The 21,840-nt window shown below is 36.4% G+C and overlaps 1 protein-coding gene and 1 long non-coding RNA gene across 4 annotated transcripts in view; one reads left to right on the forward strand and one right to left on the reverse strand.

Annotated features, from left to right (window-relative positions):
• Positions 1-21,747, forward strand: part of LOC145678870 (uncharacterized) — a 197,924-nt gene extending 176,177 nt beyond the window's left edge. The window contains exon 5 of one of the 2 annotated variants that reach the window (XR_014130466.1): positions 14,433-21,747. This is a non-coding gene — a long non-coding RNA (uncharacterized LOC145678870). The remainder of the gene's footprint in view (positions 1-14,432) is intronic. The other variant, XR_014130465.1, reaches the window with a different exon arrangement.
• The window catches only part of LOC145678863 (homeotic protein ultrabithorax-like), a 755,760-nt gene that overhangs the window by 703,690 nt on the left and 30,230 nt on the right, over positions 1-21,840 (reverse strand). The gene's annotated exons all lie outside the window — the stretch shown is intronic.

The raw sequence follows: 21,840 nt of genomic DNA on the forward strand, positions 1-21,840 counted from the left end.
AAACTGGGGGCAGCCAGAATCCAGACTATGATAGGTGGATAATACTTTAAATTACTTTCATCATCCAAAAGCAAGGGGGCTCTAGCCCCTCTCAGCCCTGGGCTAAATCCGCCGGTGTTTGAACTTTCTTCTCTTCCCTATAGCATGCGTATTTAAGTGGAATGAAAATTATTTTAAGAAAAACCAAATTTGAGATAGGTATAAGCTGTGGAAAATTCGTTTCAAATGGTACCCATTCCCGGCCATATTCCAGTGATGATGAGACAACGTCAATTTGAAAAATGAAATGAAAGTTTTACTTCCCATGATTATGCCGGTTAGGCTAAAGGAGACGGTGAAGATGGGAAATGAATGGAATGGTAGAACGAAGAAAGTCCAAACGGCACGAGCTGGGATCGAACCAGGTACCCCAAGCACCGGAGGTGAACGCTCTACCACTGAGCCACCGAGCCCCCACAACGTCAATTTGAGTGTGGAAGAAAAAAATATAGAAACTGTCCTCTTACCCCCTTAAAAGCTCCAGGGAAATTTTCGAAAACGTGGGGCGTGTCCAAATATTTTAAATGAGAAGTTCGAATTTCATCCTCCTAACTTGAGGGGATTCTGATGTACTTTCATTTTGGTATAAATTCGAACCTCTCTCTTAGAATACAAACAAAATCACTGTCAGTTTCTCTCATATATCTAAAGATTATGGTTGAGGGCAAAGGCAACCGCATAGTCCAGAAGTGTAGGTATTAGGCCTATATACATTTGGAGTATTGATACAACTTTCCACGAAATCGTTTCTCTAGCCGTGGATATGATTGAAGACACGGTTTTCTTTAATTTTTGGAGAAACACCAGTTGGAATAAGTTGTCAAAGCATTGCAGACCACCAAAGGAAAGTAAAACCTTCCAGTGTGGTAGAAAGTCTTTTTTTTAAAAAAAAAAAAGAAACAAAAAACAAAGAAAGAACTGAACAACCAGCAGTACACACAATATAACGACTTTGTTCGTTCGTTTCTTCAGTTATAAAATACAGCGAATTTCTCCAGTCAAGTGTGGAGGGCAATTCTTCAACAGGAGTTGAGATAAATGGTCCAACGACGACTAACCCGATTCACAGAATGGCCTCTCGGTCCACTTTGGAATGTCGGCAATGCATCACCAGAAACATTTTTTTCCACAAATAAAATGAAATAAAATCAACCAGAGAACAACTTCAGAAGCAAAAGAAGAAAAAGGAATAACAACAAAAGGATAAAAGAAGAGAAACAAGACAAAAAATAACAACATAATCCAGAAACAATTGTTGCCACGAGGATTTACCAAAAAAGGAAGAAAAAAGTCAGCTACTAGAAAACTGAAAGAAGAAAGATGCATCTCGGTAGTGTTTTGAAAGTGTTTTCAGGAAATCCAAACTTTCCATTGCTTTATGGGAGAGTTCTAACTGTAAGTCGTCTCAGTACAATACAGAGTGCAGTGCCATCGGGGGGGGAGGGGGGGGCGATCTTTCTTGCAAATACAGCAAGAAAGTAAATTTCAAAGCACCCTTTAAATCGGAGGATAGTGTAGAACTGAATAGAGCCGAAGTGTTCAATACAGAGAAAACAGTTACACCAGCTCACTCGCTGATGTAGTGATAAACCCGAGCGCCTTTGATACACACAGTCCTGGTTTCGATTCCCAATAGGAGAGTATTGAACACATTACGCTGAAACATGCATTTTAATCGATGTAAGACTTAGCGGTGAGGAAGCAGCAATTTGGTTTGGTTTGTTGGAGTTTAATATTATTTCCAGAAGCCTAATCACTGCGAAATTAAAATACCGCTAATTTTACAGTAATTGTCTGATATCTTTAAATAGATAAAAAAAATCGAAATGTGGAACAAGAGCAAGCTAGATAATGTTATTTTGCATGAGGTGCCGTAATCACGCGTCACCTAGTAGCTTTCCGTTTGCAGCCATTTACAAACGCGAAAATGAATGCTGATTTTCAAAATGGCTGGATATCGAAAGCAGATAAGTGAGTCGTGATAACGTTATCTTATGTACAGTAATACTATCTATCTATCAAGCTCTTGTTCCACTTTTCGATTATCTATTTGAAGATATCACATAATTAGTATACTGTAAAATTGGCGGTATTTTAATTTCGTCGAGATGGGGCCTCTTAACGCTCCGAGGCAATATGAGACTGGGACCTACTATTTAAAGTAGAGTTGCCAGATACAGAAGATATAAAAACGGGATATTTGGGAAACTAGCATACCTTGACAATCCATCCAGATTATTATTGTGGCCATTATTATGTCATTATTCATGTCAAAAAGGAAGATGAATTTATCTTTTTAAAATAACCAGATTTTGATTTTATTTAAACTTACTCCAATTTTAATTTTTAGATCACCTTCTTTTAACATTTAACAGGAGCAATGATTACAGGACACTGATTGTCTTTTCTTTCCTTTTTTCATTTTTCTTTCTTTCTTTCTTTCTTTCTTTCTTTCTTTCTTTCTTTCTTTCTTTCTTTCTTTTTTTGAATGACTTAAGAGTCTTCATTCCGGCGAAATTAAAATACCGCTAATTTTACAGTAATTATGTGATATCTTCCAATAGATAAAAGATAATCGAAATGTGGAACAAGAGCGCCCTAGACAATATTATTTTACATAAGAAACCGTTATCAAGACTCACTTATCTGCTTTCGATTTCGAGCCATTTTGAAAATCGGCATTTATTTTCGCGTTTCTAAACAGCTGAAAATGGAAAGCCACTAGGTGACTTGTGATAACGGTACCTCATGCAAAACAATATTGTCTAGGGCACTCTTGTTCCATATTTCAATTATATTTTATCTATTTGAAGATATCACATAGTTACTGTAAAATTAGCGGTATTTTAATTTCGCTGGGATGAAGACTTAATCATCGTTTCCCTTAGTCTAAACGGCATAATCGTGCGACGTTAAACTGAAATATTTCACTTCATTTTTGTAATATCCTTAAAAGAGCTGGTCTTTCCTTCAAAAAAATAAAGAAAAAAGAAAAGAAAAGAAAAGAAAAGACAAAATCATAGAAGTCCACACAAGAAATTAGCACTGATGGACACACGAAATCCTGTTTTTGAAAAAAAAAAAAGTAATAGTTTTTGAAAATCGAGTCAGTTTTCTATTGAAAACTTTTATCAGTTTTTATAACAGATTCGCTTTTGTATGAAAAATCAGTTCGGTTTCGTACCAAAAACTGGTTTTGGGTGAAAAATCGAACCGACTTTGGAGAAGACCGAAATGACGGATTTTCAGTTGTTGCAGAAACCGGTTTTGCCCATTCTGAGAAACTACTGTACTTGTATCTACGTAACTGACCGTAAGAGGCAAAACTGTGACACTTTTTTTTTTTTTTTTTTTTTATCAATAAACGACATTTTAAGTCCCGTTTGCAATTTTCGGCGCAGGTGACCAAGTTTAATTTCCGGCAGGACTTCATGGGTGGGATTCCACATCAAGATATAGATCCACTTGCCATATTACAGCTCCACTCCTGAAAGGAACGCTAAACTCAAACGAAAATTAAAAAGAAAAAAGAAAAGAAAAGAAAGAAGGAAATGAAATGTCAATCAGAAACACAGCTACAGGAACGACAAACAAATTCAGATAAAGCCGAAAGTAGGAATAATACCATTCTTCTTTAATATTCTTGTAAGTAATGGTTTTCATTCTACAGAATAGGAAACACTATATGCAATAAACAACATTAAATAAATACAATTTCTTTCCAAATCATACCATAACTACTCTATTTTCCTATTTTCCTGTTTTTACCTAAAGTCAAAAACATCTTTTGTTTGCCTATTTAAAGCTTAACCTCCCTCTTCGGTGGTAAAATGGATTTTTTTTTTAGTTTAACGTCCCACTATTATTCCCGCTAGGCTAAGGGAGCCGAATGATTATGGCAAGGGAGCATTGGTGAAATGACAATGTGAGAGGAAACAGGAGTGCTTAGAAAACACAAGGAGAGGATGTTGTCCATTACAAACTTACGTGGCCAGGGTTAGAACCAGGGACCCCTCGCACCACAGGTAAACGCTGCTTAACATGGACTCACAATTTGTTATTCTAAATTCGACGTAAAGAGAAGGTATTTCGCGAGGAGTCGAAGGTTTGATCCCAGTCCATGAATTTATGGGAGACAACATCGATGTTTTTCCTTTCCTCCGACATTCTCATTCCATATTTTTTTCATAATCGTTGATTAATTTTGTTGTTTAATTAGGACATCGGTACCTTCATTAACCATTCGACTCTTTTAACCTATATGGTTAAATCCGGGCGACGTTTAATTAAGGATTTCACAGTTTTTCTTTCAATGTGAATGAACTCCCACCAGGAACTGAACACGGGTTCCAATATTAAAACCAAAATGCTTATCATTTAACCACGAGAGATACCCAGTAAACCAATTTTTATTACATCTTCACTAGAGCGGGGTATGTTAGTGTTCTTACTTTGAGAGGATCTGGGTTTGATCCTGGTGGCCGGCAATGTTAATTGAGGTTTGTTATGCAGAAATTTTCCTCAGTTCAACCAGGTGAATACTGGGATGAAAACTTAAAATGTGAGCCCGGGTTAATCCTCCCTCATTGTTGCTGCTGATGTTATTGTTGCTCATTTTTGTTATTGTTGTTGTTATTTCCGTGTCAATTGGACTCTCAGGCTGTAACTGGAAACGAAACGAAATTAAATGAAATCTTTGAGTTTAACGTCCCACGATTATGCCTGTTAGGCTTACAGAGACGATGTTTATAGCAAGTGAATGATGATAAAAAATGGTGGAATGACAAAGTAGGAGGAAATGGGAGTATCCCGAAAAAACCCACGGACATCATGTTGTGCACCACAAACTTAGTTGGCCGGGGATCGAACCAGGGACCTAGGCATCAGAGTAAGTGCACTGCCACTGAGCCACCGTGGCCCCAGACTAGCAACTGGGATTCTGTTAATTAATAAACAAGTAAAAGTAGGTCTAAATAAACTAGTATGAATAACGTATAAAGATTGGCTCTATTTGAAGACATCCGTTTCACCTGAAAAAAAGAGATTTCCCTCCACTTCATTCTGGTGAAGAGAAGAGTAAACTTTAGATTTTCCCTTGCTTTTCCCGTCCCGACGCTTCCTTGTGGAAGATGTATAACAACCACACAGCCAGCGTTAGTCTCCATACATACATCGTCACGAAAACTGACGACGGGACTTATATTCCGGGGCCACGACAGTAAAATCAATATTTTATGATATATGTTAGGAAATAAAACACCCACCACCCACTGACTCCAGGGTGGACTTCCTTATCCAACGCCCTCTTCCCTCGTATGCCCTCCAGGATTGTGCCTCCCTACGGTGAAGACGCATTCCCTGTGATCTCGACAGAGACTTCTTCAGATGGGATACGCTGTGGAGTTCTAATGCCACGGAAATTACAGAAACGAATTCAACCAATAAAACACAAGAGATTCTTTTTTTTTAAATTTTTTTAAAGGAAAAAGCAAAGTTTCAAAGCGGTCGAAACACAACAGAGGATGCATTTTAAACTTACAAACTTCGAAACTGTAATGTTTCTCTGTCTACATGTATTATTACTTCTCAACAAAAGGTCATAAGTTATGACATTAAATAAACGACTTGCTGATATACAGTAGCTTAAAACGCCAATTCAACTACCAACAACAATCAAAGAAATTCAGTCAGGGTCTATATTTAAAGGGATTATCCCAACTTGGACCCCTGAAGTAAAACTATCAATCTGGCTGACCGACCACTGGATTTGAACCATCGATCTCTCAATTACGAAGTACATTAGCCTACGCCTGCTTCTTTACAGGTATTCGGACCTACACTCGAAAGTTCAACACTGCAGAAATGTTGCCAGTGAAATCTGTACGATTATCATCAGTTTGACTGGCTACCGGATTCGAACCCGGTATCTCTTCACTACGAAACAAGAATGCTAGTTACTATTTCTTTATTAATTCGTCGCAAACGGGATGCATGCCTAATTCCTTGGTTTTTTTACTAATCTTATTTAATTTTTTACTTAATCTAATTGGACAGGATCACGAATACTTAAACTTAGAGGACAATTAAGAAAATCTCCTACTGTTTACAGGTATTCCGACCCCGAACTGGTTTCGCCTCAAACCTCCCGACCAGTAGCGTACGCAGGAATTTATTTCGGGGGGATCCAAACTCACTATGAGGGTATTTTATATTAAAATTCCTAAAATTGCCACTAAAATTAGGCTAAATTTACACAAAAGTCGAAATTTCGGGGCGGGGTCCGGACCCCCAGAACCCACCTTTACGTACGTCCCTGCTCCCGACTATTCCATATCGAAATCACTAGCTCACCCCTACTGTATACAGATACTTGGACTCACAGTTTTTGAAACGCTGCGAAAATGTCTCGAGTGACCATTATAAAAGTATCAATCAGGTTGACCGGCAACTGGATTCGAACCCAGTATATATCTATTCCGAACGAAAACGCTAACTACCAGCCTATCACCGCTGCGTACAGCGATACTGGATCTTATATTCTAAGGGTAAACAGCTGCACTAGACTAATTGCTAGTGCGCGCGAACCTTTCATCCTAGTGGTACACCATCGAATTCCACCTTAAATGTAGGTCCACGTCTCAAATAGCCTGGGTGTTTCAATAAACAACAACAATCTAAAGTTCAGTACCTCAGAAAACACGTCGGCAGTAAGAACTAAAATGTGTCGTAACAATCTATAGATTCCATATTCAGTTCATATCTCTTTCTTAGGTTACCTAAGAATTTACCAAATGATCCGAACTACAGTGCTCCCATGTTGCTGCATGGAAAGTGCACCCAGGCGTCAGAAATACTTATTACGAGGGGGAGCGAGGAGTGTTCCTTATAAAAACAATCTAGTTCTATATTTTTCTTCTAAGAATATAGATGGCAGCACTTAACAGTTCCTTATCGTCTTTTCAGGTGTAGAAAAGTACTAGTATAGAATACGTAAACATAGTGTCTTATAGTGTTGGACCCCTTCCCCCAAAGTTTGGACCCCTCCCAAGAAAAATTTCTGGATGCGCACATGGTAACTGTTAATGTAAAGGAATGCAAAACCAAAAATAAAACTTTAGAATATTGTAATGAAAATAGGGCAAACAAGAAAGAACATGGAAAGATCATGATCTAAAACTGGAACATAATGTAAACAACGAGACACCAGGACAAAAGCCTTTAATCTGGGCCTGATCCCGGTCAAAACGGAACGTACAGTATAGTCTAGCTGAATATAAGCATAACATCAGCACTTTTTATTACTATATTTTACTTGTTTGGGAGCGTTTCCACATTAATATTAATTTGAAAGAAAATAATAATTATCTCACTAAGTTAATGTAAATGAACTTTTTTCTCTTTCGTGCAGAGGAAGTTGAACCTCATAAAAATGATAATAATTGCACAATTTCCCACCCTGAAAAGCATAACAACCCAAGTGGTTATGGAGGTCCTTCTACTCTAGACAGACAAGGACCGATCAGCCTTTTTCAAGGATCGGAACGAAAGCGTCCAGTAGGTGGCAGCAGTCGAGATAGTGGCTCTTCAAAAGGTCCATTATATAATCGTTTCAAAAGGTTCCCTCACCCCGAGATCACCAGGGGAAGGTGGTAGTTTTGTTTGAAGGCCACTAGTACGAAACGTTTAGAAGGGGGAGGGTAGAGCTATGATCATGAGCCCTGTAGGGAGAGAGAACAGAGAGAAAGAGAGAAAGAGAGATAAAGGTTCAGTGTTGTCGACTGAGATGGTTTTACCTGCAAACAATTTATCAATGCAGACATCCTACATAACATGTCTTCATCTAACGGTGTGTGTGTGTTGGGGGGGGGGGGGTTCAAATGTGGAGGGTGAAGGAGCAACTACCCCGAACAAAAACATAACAAAAAGCGTGGTTTGTAAAGAAAATCACTAGGTTTTTTTTTTTAAATCAATTAAAATAAACCAGTACCGATAGGTGTTTTGTTACCATTAACGTAAAAAAACATTTTTCAAGAATCTGGCTTCTTGACACTTTAGGATAGTGTTTCTCAAACTCTGGCTCGCGAGGTCTCAGTTAAGAAAAAAGATATAAAGTAGCAGAATTCAAGTGAATTGTGTATAACACATTTCATGTAACTGGGAATATAAATTACTTGTATACAAATCAAATTTTGCAATTTAATAAGGTAAATATTATGCAAACTGTAATAGCTTATACGTATAGATTTATTATTATAAAATGCTAGGTCAATTACCCATTTCGCTGGATTCAAATAAGAAAAATTGGTAATATGTTCCGTTTACTGTTAATGAAGCGGTCTCTGATATCGGTCATTTTCGATCATTTATATATATATTTCCCCCTCCCCCAAGTTGTGGGAATGAATTTGTATTTAAACGGCATCGGAAATGTCACTGTTCATCTGAGCGACCCCGAAAACTATGGATTCGACACTAATATCGGTCATTTTCGATCATTTTTAATATCTCCCCCTTCCCTAAGTTGCACAGTCAAAGTGAAATAATAAAAACCATCCCAAACCCGAACCTCATCTATGTTGAAAATTCGATTGAGATCGGACGGGTGATTGAAGAGGTAGCCTATGAAGTCACAAATATAGTTACTTTTATAGATATATTCTTTGTGGACTTCAATTATGTTTACATAAAAAAAAACTACGTACGTATTTTGTTCTACAAATTCCAAAACAAAACAATTAGGAGTGTCACAAAGGTTCACTCTAACACCATGTACTCAACGGGAAATTTTGATTTTTTGCATTTTCCTTCACCTTCAATAATTCATGAAAGTAGGAAGAGTACAAATTAATGCTGCCATGGCAAGAAATATTTGGTAAACCAAACTCCTTAAGGGCGATGCAAAGCCACAAAAAGTTTGTTTTTAGGGTAACAGGTGTCGTTGCTTTCGCCCTACATTTTCAATGTAAATTAATATGTAAAAGAAATGACAAATACCTTCTATGAATATTAAATTATGTTCTTCAGTCTATTTGAAGATACTGACTTGACTGTACGCAACAATTGTCCCGTACAGATTTTTGAAATGTTGACTCGTTCATTGTTGAGTTCAATTAATTATTGCAGAGGAATTCAATACCTTTCCCGTTATCGTTTGTTCTAGGACTCTGAAAGTCTGGCATTTAGTACAGCGTAAAGTAATGTATGGAGTACATGGTAAAATTTTTCAGACATTTTCACCTTTTCATTGTTAAAAGCTTTTTAATTATTGTCGAGGAATTCGATGCCTCGGCCATTATCGTTTGTTTTAAAACAATGAAAGCTTGAGTTGAGTTGGTTTTGAGTTTAACGTCCCTTTTGAGCAGCGAGGCTATATGCGAGACGTGGACCTAGTGACTAACGTGGAATCCGAACAATATGAGCTCCCGCCGGGAACAATGAAAGCTTAGGTAATCAATGAATGTCAAGGTTAAAAAAAAAAAAAAAAAAAAAAAACTATCCATTTTGGTCTATGCATTTTATTGTAAACTTTTAATTGTTGCAAAGGAATTCAATGCTTCTCCCATGATCATTTGTTCAAAAATTCTGTAATTCTCTCCTTTAGTGAAAATTTTACTACGTTTTGTCCTTTCATAAAACTAACTGAATTAGATTATCCATATCCTGCCAACTATACAGCCCACAAAACAGCAAAGTAAATGGGTTGCATATCTCTCGGGCGTCTTTACAAACCCGCTCTGAAAGGAACAATGAGGAACCGATTTTTAATTATTGTATTAGAATCAACAGAGTTCGACTCGTAACTTTCGGCCCTCTAGTGGCCAAAATTGATGGTGGTTCAATAAGTAGATCTTGAGATTTTGTGTTTGTCCGACCGACAGACAGAGTAAAATAAAGTTTTTGGTAAACCAAACTCTCTAATTTAAGAAATTGTGTCAAAACATTATTTTAATATATAGAGACAAGAGTTTTTTCGGCAGTCTGTAGAACATTCTGACTGGTAAAAGAGGTCCGCACTTGAAAAGAAATTGAGATACACAGCAATAGAAGAGCGAAGAGCCTCATGCACAGTGTAGTATAGGAGGAACATTAATAAGTATGGTGTTTAACGAATTCGTAATTACTCAATCCTTGTATAGAGAATATTTCTAATCCTAGTTCCAAACCTGTTTACCAACTCTGGCTAAAAATTTCTAAACCTTACATAGTTTAACTAGAACCATCGGCGCCGATTTCTATATAGTTTTGGTGGGGGAAGGGAGAGTTCTTTAATCTCACTGTAGAGCTCTGTCATACAAGAGCTGGCAGGCAGCCACCGTATCATCCAATCCTTGTATTTGTACGAATTTTTAAAATGAAAATTTGTTAAAATGTCATTCCCCTAATTTCAATGACGCACATTGCGTCATCGTCCCCCCACATCCACTGCCTCTGCAACCTATCTTGTGCCTTCAAGATCCAAGATCCCGCCGAACGGAAGACGTTTTTATCTTTAAGAAATTAAGTGTCTTAAAAAAATATTGAGAAACTTAACATTACAAAGACATGAAATGAACATACTTTTAAACTGCCTTGCAATTAAATAATTGGAGTTCTATGTCTTCTTAGAAAACAAAAACTTGATTCTTATAGTTTTTATTCTTTTTTTGTTAATTGATTTACTTCATCAGAAGCTGGGAATTTTAAAGCTATTAATTGAATGTAAATTAAATAAAATACACACACAAACAAACTCACTGGGCTTGTACGGTATGTAGACCCTGTATATGTACTGAATGTGTAACCATGTTACATACTTGAACTTACTGGTTTTCTTCTTTTTTCTTTCTTTTTTTGTTTGTTTGTTTTTTTTTTTTTTTTATTTGCCAGGGTTGTCTGGAAGCGTTCTTAATTAATGTGCTTGTAATAGGGAAAAGAAGTACTTCCTGCCCTTTGCAATTTATCTTTTATTTTATTTATTTTTTTTTTTTTTTTATTTTTTGTTTTAACAACCTTTATATGTGAAGTTGCTATATTGCTATTACAAGCTAAATTTTGTCGTTTTTAACTAGTTTTCAATTGTTGCTATTTATTTCCTTTCTCTTTATCTTTTTTCTGTCTTGTTAGAAGAATTATAAAGGAAACTGGTACCCTATTTTAAGTGCCTTTGTTAACGCGATAACACCTCATAAGGTATCAGTCCGTCCGTCTGAAGGAGAGGGGGAAGAAGATTTAGCAAATAAACGGCCACTCCGTGAAAAAAAAATCCAGCAAAGGTACTCTGACATCATATTACTACTTTTTTTACACGGACATTGAAAGGTTAGGTAGAAGTTTAACAAGTTAGCTGCCATTTGGGTCCGATCAGACCCACGCGAGTGATCTAAGAAAATGTCCTCGTAGGTCCGGTCGAACGCACAATTTCTAATTTGCCTAGTTGTCGTTATAGTAATTGTATTGTAAAGATCTGCCTCTACTGTTAAGAAGCCTCATCCCGGCGAATTTAAAATACCGCTAATTTTACAGTAATTATGTGATATCTTCAAATAGATAAAAGGTAACTGAAATTTGGAACAAGAGCGCCCTAGACAATGTTATTTTGCATGAGGTACCGTTATCACAAGTCACCTAGTGGCTTTCCGTTTTCAGCCGTTTAGAAACGCGAAAATAAATCTCAATTTTCAAAATGGCTCGAAATCGAAAGCAGATAAGTGAGTCGTGATAACAGTATCTCATGATAAATGATATTGTCTAGGGCGCTCTTGTTCCATATTTCGATTATCTTTTATCTATTTGAAGATATCACATAATTACTGTAAAATTAACGGTATTTTAATTTCGCCGGGATGAAGCCTCTTAATGAAGCGTAGCGTTTCTATCACACACAGTATAGAAGAGCTTTACATTGTAGGTTTTGTTGTTAGATGTTGCTGGTTAAAAACTGTTAGTGGCACTGAATATCACTTAATAAGTATTTGCTGCTTTTTGTACGGCCGATTGGACCTACATGTTGCTTTTGGAATGACACGTTAAGAGTTTAACAAGTGATTCATTATTTATTCTAATTTATTTTGACAAGATGCCAGTCTTGTGAAGTGCCCGTCATTTGCTGAATTTTCAGAAATGTCTAGATCACTATAGTACAGTATTATTACTAATGAGATCAAATTCTCTGCAATTAGTTTTGTTTTTCAGTGCACAAAGTAATTACTTATTAGCATTAAAAGCAAGAGAAATTCATCCATTCTTCTCTTACAAAGCTTGCTTTCATTTGTAATACTGAACAATTGACTATCAAACAGAGTTGCCACTTCAGGTGTAATTTACTCCCTTACCCATAAGAAACACACACACACACACACACACACACACACAAACGTGCGTCCGATCGGACCCCCAACTTTGATGGGCGCGGATTCAATACCTTGTCTTAGGTTACGTTTCAACATTATGTTAAATATATATATATATATATATATATATATATATATATATATATGAACAAAACAAGAATACTGTAAGTAAGTACGTTTGGCATTCTAGCGGTGAAAAACAACATTCACCCTTGGTAGCTAACGTGTTAAACCAAGTCCATATAAGACGAGGAACTACTGGTACAGCATAGCATAGGATCCGAACCACATGAGCTTTTACCAGGGATTCGAATTCGAATCCTCTGCTCTGAAGACTCGTGAGCTAACCATATAGCCAGGAGAAAACTCTTCACATAAGAATATGAAAAACTTTCATTTAGCTGAGGGACTCTTGATTTGGGGGTTACGCCCAGTGTTTCCGACGAGACAATAATTAGGATTATTATGTCTCGAAAAGGGATCATGAAAGTGATCTCATCTTGACAAGTGTATCTCTTTCTATTGGAAGATCTCCGTCTAGTCAAAAAAAAAAAATCACTTTTTTCTCGTCTCATTAGTTATACATTAGGAAAATTTGTATCAATAACATCTGATCCCTTCCCGGTGGGGACACTCGGTCGAAAAAGTGTAAAACTCTTTTTCAGGCCAGCCACCCTGAATGAGGTTTTCCTGGGTTTTCCTCATTCACACCAGGCAAATGCCGGGGCGGTACCTAACTAATAGGTCCCAGACCGCTTCCTTCCTTCCACCGTCCTCTCTTCCTTCCCTTTCCCCGGATTGTGTGCTCGTCGAGGGACATCATCCCTCAAAACGTGACGGTCTAAATGGCCATAGATGCCAAAAGCCCAGAAATCTAAAATCCTAATCCTAATCCTAACATTTGATCCCATACTTTATTAACTGATTTTGGGAAGCAGAGTGGTCTAGTAGTAGAATTTTTACAATCAGAGCAGAGTGTCCTGCACTAAAATTTAAATAGTAAAAATAAAACGAAATATTGATAAATTTTATATAACGCTGTAATTTAATAGTGTGACATTGGCAGTTTGTTTGTCAATGATTAGTTGTATCAACATTGAAAGATAAGCGCAGTGAAGAGCGTTTATTAGAAACGTACTGTAGCTCCTTCATACTGTATATATATATATATATATATATATATATATATATATATATATATATATATATATATATATATATATATATATATATATAGTGAATCCATGAAATTATGAACAGATATTCTTGTCTTCTTTTGTGTAATACGAGATTTAGGTAAATAAACCAAGGTTGCTTCCTCGGTTTCATTCAATTCAAATTATTTAAACTTCATTCTGTATATTCAGTAAAACACCGTTAATCTGGATCCCGGTAAAACGGATTGGCAAAGAAAGGCAGACTGCAAGGTTTTAAATATTGTAAAAGTCAGCAATCGCATTCGTCACATTGATCCGTAATGGTTAAGAATACTGTACTTGTATTGCCTATTGTCGGCAGTACATGTATAATTATAATTACAGTTGACACTCTATTAAAATACAATAGAGTCTTTCTATTTCAAGTGTTCCCCTGCTGGCGCTGCTGTTGCTGTGGTCGAGGTCCTTCACTAGTTGGATACGAACAGGGTTGCCACATCGAAACAATGGACTTCGCTGTGCACTATCTTGTTAGCCATTCTAAGTAACCTACGATTTTCACTTGCCAAAAGCAAACTATTGAAAGACAAATTGGCAACACAGCTGAGGTCGTTCACTTCTTTCCCCAAAGCAAAGAAAAGGTTTCTTCCGTAAGAGGGCGTCGGAGGTGGTTCTGAAGTATGTTTCACACATTTTCCGAGGCCACACTTGAAATAGAAAGGCTCTAATAGTATACATGTTTAGGCCTATGGCCTTTAAATGCACCATAATAAACGTATTTTGTTGCTATAAATAGAGTTTTAGGTTATTTCAGTTAGTCCGGATTAATGAGGTTTTACTGTATAACCAAAGGTGGAATATGTATAAATTAACCCCTATAATTTTTTTTCTTTCTTTTCGTTTACAGGGTGATATATTTGGCAACACTGCTTGAAGACGGATCTATGGTCTGAAAACCGGATGGATCTGTTGGTGATTACTGCAGTGTAGGAGTCGGCTATGGCAAGTGTTCTTCGCAGTGAAGAAGAAGAAAAAATCAATTGTATGAGCGTGCGTGTATGTATCATAAATGCCGTACATTTATCATAGGAAAAACCACCTCGGTAACCTCTCCACAATGAAAGGGTAAAAGCGACGGCCGGTTTTTAGAAGGCAAAAAAAAAAAGTAGGGTAGGGTTTCTCAAATTGCCACACGACTTCTCTCGCGCACACTATCACATTTGAATACAGGTATCATCGGAAACTTGTTCCATTATCTCCATACGATTTGTATAAACACTCGGATTGACGGATAAGAACCATCCTCCTTTTTTTTTATAGGCGCGGCAGAGATACTATGGAATTACAGGAGAAAAAATGTGTACCGCGTCACTGTGTTTTTGAAAGGCAGAAAACACGTTAAAAACAGTGTGATTATCTCTAAATATAGCTATTGTATTTCATTGTTATGTTGTGCAGGTAAATATTCACCGTATGGTTTATTTACATGAACCGTTATTTTGCAAAAAGAATTTCGTATATGGAAGATGAGACTCTATTGAAAAATGCATTATAATTTTATAACATGTAGTGGCACCAGAAAGATAATACTCTCTATATTTCGTGTAGTTTCTTAGAAATGCTCCAGATAACAGAGAAGGAAAATACAGGGTGGATCAAAAATGAAAACTCATATTGAACTATTGATTTATCTTACAGACACAGGCGTCTCTGATATGTAAAATTTGGGGGGACATCAAAGAAAGGGATTTAAATGGTACTACCTAGCATAATCTGTTTATTATCTTCGATTCCATTTGTTACCTTTCTGCTTACCTTCACGGGCCCCCTAAGATATCTCAAGAACTTGATTACAATCGTTTCACACCTTGAATATTATATTCCAAATAAATATAATTATTATTATTTATATGATATTCTGTCGTTAGTAAATAAATTAAATTAGAATAAAATATTGATTATTTTGAACTTTAAAATTTTGAGGGACGCGTTCCCCTCGTCCCCCCGCCAGAGACGCGTATGCTTACAGACAGGTTTTGGTGTCATTTTGTAGCAAAATACATCAAGTTTTGACTCACGTAGTACAGTAGAACACAGAAACAGCCACTGCAAGATCTAGCGGCAGTTCGGCAAAGATGACTGCCTTTACTGGACCCGAGTGTGCTAGCTGTGTGTTTTGATTTGAAGAATTGTGTTCCGCGGGCCACAGTTGGAGAAACGTTTCCTTAGGCAAATACACATTGAGCAACAAATGACACAGTCTTCAAACCGTGTACACCTAATGTTCAATCTAAGAGGACCACAAGGTCATATCTGAAGAACCAATTATTTTCCCTGCGGACCACAGTTTGAGAAACATTTCCTTAGGCCAAACAACTGTGCAACGTAATTTTCGTACAAAGCATGGTAAAGATCTTCCCTAGTAGGTCTACTATTTATCAGTAGCACAAGTGTTTTATTGAAACTGGATGTTCGGTAAGACACAACAAATCTTCAGGTCGTCCCCGTACGTCTGAAGACGTTGTAAGAGCAAGTGAGACAAACAGAGCTTTGTGAACAGTCCTACAATATCAACCCAGAGTGCTTCTCGACACCTAGGCGTCTCACATATGACAATTTAATGTGTGTTGAGAAAACGGTTGCAAGTCAAATCATACAAATTACAAATGGTGCATAAATTAAAAAACATTGATAGAATTTCCTCTTAATAGCCTTCATCCCGGCGAAATTAAAATACCGCTAATTTTACAGTAATTATGTGATATCTTCAAATAGATAAAAGATAATCGAAACGTGGAGCAAGAGCGCACTTGACAATATTATTTTACATGAGAAACCGTTATCACGACTCACTTATCTGCTTTCGATTTCGAACCATTTTGAAAATCGGCATTTATTTTCGCGTTTCTAAACATTTGAAAACGGAAAGCCGCTAGGTGACTTGTGATAACGGTACCTCACGCAAAATAATATAGTCTAGGGCGTCTTGTTCCATATTTCAATTATCTTTTATCTATTTGAAGATATCACATAATTTCTGTAAAATTAGCGGTATTTTAATTTCGCCGGGATGAAGACTCTTAAGGGGTTTGGCAAGAAATTGACTTCAGATGGGATGTATGCTGCATCACCAATGGAAGCCACATTGGACCTCTTTATGTATACGGTTAAAAAAAAAGAATAGAAAAGAAAAGAAAAGATGTGTTTTGCTATAAAACGACACCAAAACCATGTCTGTAAGCTAAATAAATAAATCGATATGTTTTTTCAAAGTTGTACAGTCTTTTTTGATACACCCTGTATTTCTTCATATGATATAACGGAATACATGTGTTCAATTTTCACTGATTATAACTATTTCTACAGTAGCCTTGTCTTCTGAGCAACTCTAACAACAACTAAATAATTAAGGTTTGTGTTTATATTGCAATCTAAACAAATAATTATATACACACAGGAGGGCGGCACAAAAGTCAGTTTACCTATAAAATAACATTCACGTTCCTATATAAACTATTTCATGCAATACCCTGTACATATATACATATGCTATGTCTATTAAAATCATAAGTTCTGCCAAGGGTAGAGAGACCCTGTCAGGGTATAGGGGAATGTCAGACTTCAGTGTTAATAATTGAAAAAAAAAATCTTCAATAACTTCTCTTTCTCAGAAATTTAAATTGCATTTTGTTTGTGTGATTTGTTTATATATTTAACATACGTCAGGATATAGTCTGGGAGGCCAAGTAAGTTGAACAAAATCTATTTTTAAAGATGTCATCCAGGCATGTGCCTGGTAGAACCAAACAAACAATTTTTATAGATGTCTTCCAGGATGTGCCTGGTAGAACTAAACAAACAATTATTAAAGATGTCATTCAGGATTGCCTGGTAGAACTAAACAATTTTTAAATATGTCATCCAGGATGTGCCTGGTAGAACTAAACAAACATTTTTTAAAGATGTCATCTAGGATGTGCCTGGTAGAACTAAACAAACATTTTTTAAAGATGTCATCCAAGACTGCCTGGTAGAACTAAACATTTTTTGTAAATATGTCATCCAGGATGTGCCTGGTAGAACTAAACAAACAATACTTAAATATGTCATTCAGGATTGCCTGGTAGAACTAAACATTTTTTTATAATATGTCAAACAGTCATGTGCCTGGTAGAACCAAACAAACAATATTTAAATATGTCATCCAGGATTGTCTGGTAGAACTAAACGAACAATTTTTAAAGATGTCATCCAGGATTGCCTGGTAGAACTAAACAAACAATTTTTTAAGAAGTCATCCAGGTATATGCCTGGTAGAACTAAACAAACAAATTTTTAAATATGTCATCCAGGATGTGCCTGGTAGAACTAAACAAACAATATATAAATGTCACCCAGTATTGCCTGGTATAACTAAACAAACATTTTTTAAAGATGTCATCCAGACATGTTGTTGGCAGAACTAAGCAAACAAACAAAAAATGAAAGAAAAAGGGCCGAAAAATCTTTAGAATATTAGACAGGATGCTCGGATTCGATGTCTCTCGATTTCGAAGCAAGAAAACTACCCACTAATCTACGCCACTTGGTATAAAACAAAAAAGGAAAAAGAAAACTTAAGTTAATTTCTGAAAATAACTTAAATACGGCCCTTAAGCAATAGAAAACCAAGAAAAATTTTTAAGGGGGGAGGGGAGGAGGAATTAAGGGTTGAAGATGTATGAGCGGATGTTATTGCTTCATAAAATGTCAGGTGTTAGGAAGCTCTTCGCGCATGAGCTTGCTACTGCCCCTCAGACGTACATCATATACATAATTAAATCAGATACTCCTTGATATATGATAATCACACTAGCCCACCATGATGGCAATTTGAAAGGTCGCTGAGGGGCGCCACTTATGAAGGATACCAGGATTTAAATAAAAATATAAACATTCAAACAAAACAAAAAACATAATAAAGCTGTTGTTAAACTGAAGACATTTTACAAGGGAAGTGTTCAGACTAAATTTAATTTCACTACATAAGTTTTACTTCTTACCATACTGTTGTGCTCATGTTCCATATTCCTTATCCGCTTCAATCTCTAATCAAGTGTACATGTCAGATAATATAAAAAAGTGTATTAATTTAACTACCAAAATAATTCCACAAAAAAATAATGTAATCATTTCTTTCCATGGTTGGTCTAGTCACGTCAAAGCGTTGGTTCATCTTATTATCTCTATTAGTAACCGGTTGATTCCGTCTTCTATTAGCTTGAGTTGCTGTACATTTTAAAACTCAATCTGTTTGGCCTAAGGAAATGTGTCTCAAACTGTGGTCGGCAGGGAAAATAATTGGTTCTTCAGATATGACCTTGTGGTCCTCTTATATTCAACATTACATGTACACGGTTTGAAGACTGTGCCATTTGTTGCTCAATGTGTATTTGCCTAAGCAAACGTGTCTCAAACTGAGGTCTGCGCGAAATACAATTGGTCTTTCCGATATGACCTTGTGGTCCTCTTAGATTGAACATTAGGTGTACACGGTTTGAAGACTGTACCACTTGTTGCTCAATGTGTTTTGCCTAAGGAAACGTTTCTCAAAGTGTGGTCCACGGAACACAATTGGTCCTCTTAGGTTGAACTACAGGTGTACACAGTTTGAAGACTGTGCCATTTGTTGCGGAATCTGAACGAAAAATCACTAAGATGTCAGAAGATTTAAGAAGAGTCTGCGAAGAATATGGAATGAAAACAAACGTTAGAAAGACAAAAGTAATGGTGATTGGAACGAAGCAGTGTGTATCAAATAAGCAAGAAGGAGAGAAATAATAAAAATATGAAGTACAAACGTAAAATGGAACTACAGATAGAACAAATACGAAAAGTATTTACGAGGAATAAGAATCTGTATGTAATATATTGTGGCTTTTTGAATAAAAAGTTTAAAAAAAAACGTTCATGAAATCTTTTTTATGGGATACTGTACTCTATGAAGTTCACAGAAGAGACAAAAAAGACTTGAGGCTTTTGAAATATGAGTGTTGAGAAGAATGTAGAAAATTGCTGGGAGGAATGGAAAACCAATAAGGAAATAACAAGAGCAATAAGAGAAAAGGAACAATATTACTGTGCACGGTGGGAGGGAACTAAGTCCATTATGAAAGTTGTTTATTTTTTTAAAAAATACCTAACCAATTTTTACAAAACAAAATGCATTTTGTTCCTAATAATGATAGGATTTATTACATGATATCTCATTTATGTCGCTGCAAGTATCAGTGGCGAACCATGGCGCAACGTCACATATATTTTAATCACGCTCGACTTTGGCCATAGGAGCTAAATACACGGTTCTGATTGGTTGAAGTTATCCGTTTCTTGCCACGTAGCATACATATAGCGCAAATCAAAAGAAAACACTGCTGTCGGTCTTCGTGACCAAGTATGCTAGAGCACGAGCTAGTAATGAAAATCGCTTTTGGCGTGGGTTCAAACCCGTTCCAAGGAAAGTGTTTTTTATTTTTTTAAATTATAATAACACTTTTATCCTTAAAATAAGATAAAAATAATACTTATTTACGCTTGTACGTAATATATAATGCATAAAAAGTGGTTCACTTACTTTACGAAATATAGCTGAGCGAGCGAACGGGGTTAGAAGCTTCGCAGGACTCGTTTTCTTCCACTTTGACCCCTATAATAATACCACGTGACATTATGGCACACTCGGATGGTGCAACTTTGATGTAAATCTAGCCTCACCCGCTTTGTTGTGCCCAACTTAAGACAGTTGGCTTGACTAGAAAAAAAAAATGCCGCAACGTCTAACTGTACGAGAACGGGATCAGCTGGCATCCCGATGTGAAGTATGGCAGTCCATGGTACAGAGATGGTAGCGAAGTGTGAAAGGATCTGGTGCCTCGGTAGATACAAAGATCATAATGAATTATTATTTGAAGCTAATGGACACAGATTCTGTAGCAGATAGAAGACGTGGTCGCCCTTCAACATCAAGGACGGAGTAAAATGTGAAAATGGTTCAGGAAATGTTCACTCGAAGTCCTTCAGAAATCACCAAGACAAGCATCTCGCGAAAATGGTTTAATCTCGTCCATGAAAATGGTTTAATCTCGTTCATGGACACATTCGTCCATGAAAATTATATTATTGCCATGAATTATAACCGGAAGACTGGTCATCAGTTGGAGCATGGGGAGATGAAGCATGTTTGGTGTTAAGACTGGTCCGATCTTTTCGGTAATATTCTGTGGTCAGATAAAGGGGCTGCAAGCAACTATCTGTGCGAGGTAATTTTGCATAATAGCCTGTGCATCCATTAACTGCTACGGATTCTACGCTCGGAGCGTACGTAAAAAACGATCCCGTACTTGATCTGCAAAATAAACAAAATCAGTTAATCAATTTACGCATTACAACACACCAGTGGCTTATTTAAGGGAGGCATCTAGGCTTAAGCCTCCCAAAATTTTATTTACCATTTTAAAGTAAATGAAATATCTTGCAGAATTTTCACATTTTCAGGACTAAAGTTAACAAAGCCCCGAAACAAAATCGTAAATACGCCACTGCAACAGACTATTTGAATTCAGAAAACCATAGAGCTGATTGCACCTTCTCCTGAAATGTCATCTTGTAATCAACTGGCTGTTGTTTGCTAGATATTGGTGTTAATTATAATGACCAAGACTTTCAATTACTGTATAATGTATTTGAATAATAACAATTATTATTATACAGTAATTATTATTATTATTTTCTATTTATATATTTTATTTATGACAAACAACCTATCCAATCTCCCTTTCCTCGAGACCTTTGACGTTACAGCTGTGTGCTTTGGAATGAAATAAACACTTTGTTATCAGTGATGTTGAAAAATGTAGAAACTTGTTCTGTGATAACAAAGACTTATAAACATATTAGTTACAGTCTAAACATTGTTCATAGCGTAAACAAGATTTTACTGTTCCTTTCTTTACAACTCTGTTTACGCATATCGCACTTCTTTCCTCCCCTTTGTGTTTTATGACTACTTTTTTTTGCAAGATTATTGGTACATCAACCTGTCAATAAGCAATTAACAGCTTGCAAACAAAGTGATTAGTTTAAATATTGTAATAATTGTTGTAATTTTAGATTCTGATAATTCCAATCATTTATCGTCACTTCTGGCGTACGGGTAATGAAGTTTCACGAATCTAATTTTTAATTGATTTTTTTTTTAACTTATCAACGAACTTCAGAAGGTCGTTACTGACTTCTCTATGAATGTGTGTCTGTCTGTCTGTTATTTGCGATTTTTA

Source organism: Thermobia domestica, chromosome 2 (genome assembly GCF_964235325.1).
Source record: "Thermobia domestica chromosome 2, izTheDome1.hap1.1, whole genome shotgun sequence".
In the NCBI taxonomy this organism is placed as follows: Eukaryota; Metazoa; Arthropoda; class Insecta; order Zygentoma; family Lepismatidae; genus Thermobia; species Thermobia domestica.